The sequence below is a fragment of the Bubalus bubalis genome, chromosome 7 (assembly GCF_019923935.1).
Source record: "Bubalus bubalis isolate 160015118507 breed Murrah chromosome 7, NDDB_SH_1, whole genome shotgun sequence".
Lineage (NCBI taxonomy): Eukaryota > Metazoa > Chordata > Mammalia > Artiodactyla > Bovidae > Bubalus > Bubalus bubalis.
In genome coordinates, this window is record NC_059163.1 from 49,523,276 (window position 1) to 49,528,737 (window position 5,462).

Sequence of the window (5,462 nt, forward strand, 5' to 3'; positions counted from 1 at the left end):
GAACTCTTTAGTATTGATCTGGCCCTGCTTTCCATCCAACTTTTCCTGTGGTATTTATCTCTCTGTGCAGTACCTCACTCTGAAATCCACAGTTACAGACACACCAGACTATGTCACCCTTGCCCACTCTGCTCCCCACATTTAGGGGCACATCTGGCTTTTCCACTAAGTTCACCTCCTCTACCTGGAAGATGTCTCTGCTGTTTTTGAGACACTGTTTAAGGTCACCTCCCCCAAGAGCCTTTCTCAGCTCATTCCACCCAAGTAGAATGGACCACTTCCTTCCTCCCTCCAGCCTCTGCTATACTGCTGTGTGCTATGGTGAAAACAAGGCTTCACATGGCTTGACTGAGATCTGCTGGAGACTCTTCTATGGGCTGGATGAAGTTCATTACCAGCATAGGGTCTATAAAGCTGAAAATCATCTCAGAGTTTGCAGTTACTTTATAAAGTGAAAAATTACTTTCTATTTCAGCAGCATTGAAGAAAAAAAGTATATATGGCTTTGACTATTTTTGTTTGTTTTTGTTCACACCTCCAAAAAAAAAAAGCTTCTGGTAATGTGGCATAAACATCACAGGTATTGCAGTTAAGTAGGTCTGTATCTCATCAAGCGCTCATAAAAAAAAATGTTTTTAACCCCTCTCAATATGCCTGCTTGGACAGAGGAGCCTGGAAGGCTACAGTCCCATGGGGTCACAAAGAGTCAGACACGAATGAGCTACTAACACACACACACAAGCTTGGCTAACACTGCTTGATGTGAGTGAGATTTGAGGCCTGCTACTTCCAGATTTCCAAAATGTCTCACCTTTGGGGTCTGCCCCCAAACTGACTCAAACTTTAAAATTCCTAAGTTCCTTAGATACCCTTTACCCCAGTTTCACTTATTCCAATTATGCCTCTAGGTCTATTATGACACAAAATGACCTTTCAAACATCTCACTTTTTTTTTTCACATTAAGATAACATTTTTGAATTTCTTTAGCAGAGTAACTCAAATTTTTATCAGCCTAACAATTCCATAATTGAGTATTTTCATCTAAGAAAACATTGGGAAAACCCCTGGCATAATTAACCTTTACATGTTTCTAAGACTATTAAACACATCTTGGACACATGGCTGTACAAACAACATATGAAACATTAAAATACTTTTCTTTAAAAAGCAACTAGTGCCACATTTACTTGTCTTTTTGATGTTATTTCAGGTTCAGTAAAGTCATTTTGGTTCAGGTTGACAAAAATTTCCCCTACCCCTCTAGAATGGTTCAAGATGTAAGTCGTCAGGCCTCTCTCCCCTTCTCTCCTGGGGAAAGATTCATCTTGCTCTTTCAGTGGCCATGCAGGGTGAAGGAGAAAACAAAGGAATAACTGCTGGCACCACCAAACAGCAAATAGATACAAGCTAAGAGACACTGCCATATTTCCAGTTCATTTGAAAGACAAAATCCATTCGACTCAAGGCTACATGTTTTTCAGACCCAAGGGAGATGGAAGTGAGAGGGGGAGGAGTTCCTTTAGCCTATGAATTTCACTAGAACTAGATTACTATGTCACCAAATAAAAAGTGGCCGGCCACAGACTTACAACAGGAGGTCTTACTAGCAAGTAGAGGGAAAGAGTGCCATCTTTCTGTTGCCTGAAAGTCTTATATTCATGAGAAATTGAGGGCCAAAACTGATTGTCTAAACATTGTTTCTGCACAAACCAGCCAGTTTATATTTTTCAAATATCCATGTTAATGTTCTACTACTATCTGAAAAGTCTAGGTGTCGTGAGCAGTGAAAGTGTTACTGAATTTTAAGGCTCTGAAGACTCTATATAATTTAACATACTCAATATAACAAGCATACTTCAGTCACCATAATGAACAAGGACATCCCAAACCCGGGCACGAAATCTTTTCAGTCTTTTGTTGATAGGCATTTTGTCTGCCCTTGTGTGTATACGTATCTGCAATCCTGAAGCAATGTGTGTGTACTTACACATAACATCTTGGCTCATTTGAATAGATGCAACCCAAATATAACACTTGGTATTGGAAAAGAAAATTCTTATTTTCTTTGAATGTTATTATTGACTGTGGCTTTTCATGACAATATATTTTAATTAACCATATTTTTTGTTTTATTTTTAGTTTTTGATACTTAGAATGTTGCGATCAATCCTCCTTTAGGCTAGTTTCTCCATCTTTCTCCAGAATTTCTAAAACATCATTACTTTCTGGCAATAAATGTTCCAAGTCCATCTAGAATGTTACCCCAAGAATGGAATCAGCTTCTCTCCAAAGAGACCTGCTTAAATAGACCTGATTTAAATAAATAGTTCTGGTTTGTCTGCTATAATGTGAAATATGCATTAATGAAAAACCTCATGTTTTACAAAAATACACATTAAAAGTCATGGGGCTTATGGGATAAATAAAGTTGGGGAGACCACTCAAAAGATAGGCCACCTTGTGACTAAAGTGCTAAGAAAAACAATCATTGGTAGCTTGGCAGTCACCTTGGACCACACATGCAGGCAGCTAGACATGGCTAGAGGCTACCAGAGTAGACATTAAACATCCACATGAACACTGAATGGCAATACTGGCCACTGTTCAGTTAGAGCAGAGCCAGGAGGTTGCTGGGACAATCCAGCCGGAACCAGCTCTGAGCCAGGAACTTCCCAGGCACAGGAGCCAAAAGTGACACAAAGCTGGGGTCCACCTCTCCGGACTCCCACAGAGCCTGGTGCAGGTGCTCATTTTCAATGTCCACAAAACACAATGCGAGGAATCCTACTCCTAGTACAGCACTGAGCGGTGGGAGTGCTTTCCTTTCTGCTGAAGGTTTCAATTTTGCTCCTGCTCTTCTGGCACTCCTCACCTAGAAAAATCTGATATGACCAGGCTTGACTTTGGGTTAGACTGACATCATTCTCTAATCACCCACGAACTAATTCCTATGGCAGAAACATGCTTTGCGAAGCCATCAATTTCTTCTCTCTCTGTACATGCAGATCTCCTCCCACCTCCTTGAATCTGAGCTGACCTGTACCTGCTTTAACTACCAGAGCACATCAGAAGTGACTGTAGGGTTTCCAAGATTGTCATAAGAACCTTTACAGCTTCTGCTAGGTGCCTTGAAATGCTCACTCTGGATGATGCCAGCCCCCACCTAAGAAATTCAGTTACCCTAAGCCCACCATACTGTAAGGAAGCCCAAGCTAGCCACGTGGAGAGAGAGATACCCAACTAGCTCCCCATTGTTCCAGACATCCCACCCCAGATGTCAGACATTTAAAGATGATGACTTCAGGGAGTTTCCTGGTGGTCTAGTGGTTAGGACTCAGCACTTCATTGCTGTGGCTGGGTTCAATCCCTGGTTAAGAAACAGAGATCCTACAAGCTGCGAGGCACAGCCTCCCCCCACCCAAAAAAAAAGATATACAATAAAGATGATGACTTCAACCATAGCTACACCTGACTGTAACCCTAAAAAGACCCAAAGCAAGAACAACTCAATCAAACCTGTTAACCTCCAGAACTATGAGAGATAATGGTGATTGTTGTTTTAAGCCATTAAGTTTTAGGGTTATTTTACCACTTTAATGACAGAAAGTCAAGAGAAACTAAAGAGCCTCTTGATGAAGGTGAAAAAGAAGAGTGAAAAAGCTGACTTAAAACTCAACATTCAAAAACTAAGATCATGGCATCTGGTCCTATCACTTCATAGCAAAGAGATGGGGAAAATGTGGAAACAGTGTCAGATTTCATTTTCTTGGGCTCCAAAATCAATCCAGATGGTAACTGCAGCCATGAAATTAAGAGACACTTGCTCCTTGGAAGAATAGTTATGTCAAACCTAGACAGTGTTTTAAAAAACAGAGACATCACTTTGCTGACAAGGTCCATAATAGTCAAAGCTATGGCTTTTCCAGTAGTCACGAATGGATGTGAGAGTTGGACTATAAAGAAGGTTGAGCACCGAAGAGTTGTTGCTTTCAACCTGTGGTGCTGGAGAAGACTCTTAGAGTCCCTTGGACTGCAAGGAGATCAAACCAGTAAATCCTAAAGGAAATCAACCCTGAATATTCATTGGAAGGACTGATGCTGAAGATCCAATATTTCAGCCACCTGTTGCAAAGAGCTGACTCATTGGAAAAGACCCTAATGCTAGGAAAAATTGAGGACAAGAGGAGAAGGGAACGACAGAGGATGAGATGGTTGGGTGGCATCACTGACTCAATGGACATGAGTTTGAGGAAACTCTGGGAGATAGTGATGGACAGAGAAGGTTCGTGTGCTGAAGTTCATTGGGGTCTCAAAGAGTCGGACATGACTTAGTGACTGAACAACAACAAAGTTTTAGGGTGATATATTATGTAGTTGACCAGAACATAGGGAAATATACTAGACTAGTGTATGAAAATTAAGCATAGGTATGGAGAATAGATTATCTGTCTTGAATGTAGTGTTGGGATAACTGTAGCTGGGCTATTTAGAGGCAAAGTTAGAAAAGATCTCCTTTGTATACATGAGCTCACATGAACACTTTCAAGGTTTAGTTTTACATTTCCTCTGTGCTATACCTGCTAAAAATTTTAGCTTCTATTGGGGCTTCCCTGGTAGCTCAGCTGATAAAGAATCTGCCTGCAATGCAGAATGCAGGAGACCCTGGTTTGATTCCTGGGTTGGGAAGATGCCCTGGAGAAGGGACATGCTACCCACTCCAGGATTCTTGGATTTCCTTGGTGGCTCAGATGGTAAAGAATCCACCTGCAATGTGGGAGACCTGGGTTCAATCCCTGGGTTGAGAAGATCCCCTGGAGGAGGGAATGGCAACCCACTCCAGTATTCTTGCCTGGAGAATTCCATGGACAGATAAGCCTGGTGGGCTACAATCCATGGAGTCATAGAATCTTCCAAACTTTGATTTTAAGTTCTTATTTTTCATAACTTGCTGAGTCACAGATTTATTTATGAAAGTGAAAGAGTGAGTCACTCATCGTGTCTGACTCTTTGCAACCCTATGGACTCTGTAGCCTGGTAGGCTCCTCTGTCCATGAGATTCTCCTGGCAAGAATACTGGAGTGGGTTGCCATTTCCTTTTCCAGGGCATCTTCCCGATCCAGGTATCAAACCTGGGTCTCCTATATTGCAGGCAGATTCTTTACCATCTAAGCCACCAAGGAAGCCAGATTTATTTATAACTTAAATGATATAACTACTTATTTTTTATCCTTCCACACAAATTAAGTCTAAAGTGAAAATGTTAATATTAACACAGATAATAAGACTACTGGATGATTAATAAGGTTTAATATTGCAGTGTTTGGCAGCTATATTTGTAAATAACCCATTACTGATTGCTACTCAAATTCTTTTGCTTTGATTTATTGCAGTTGAAACATAAACAAAGCTTCCTGTTGTGTTTTGGTTTTAAGATTTTTGAAAGTCCTATTTTTACCATGCT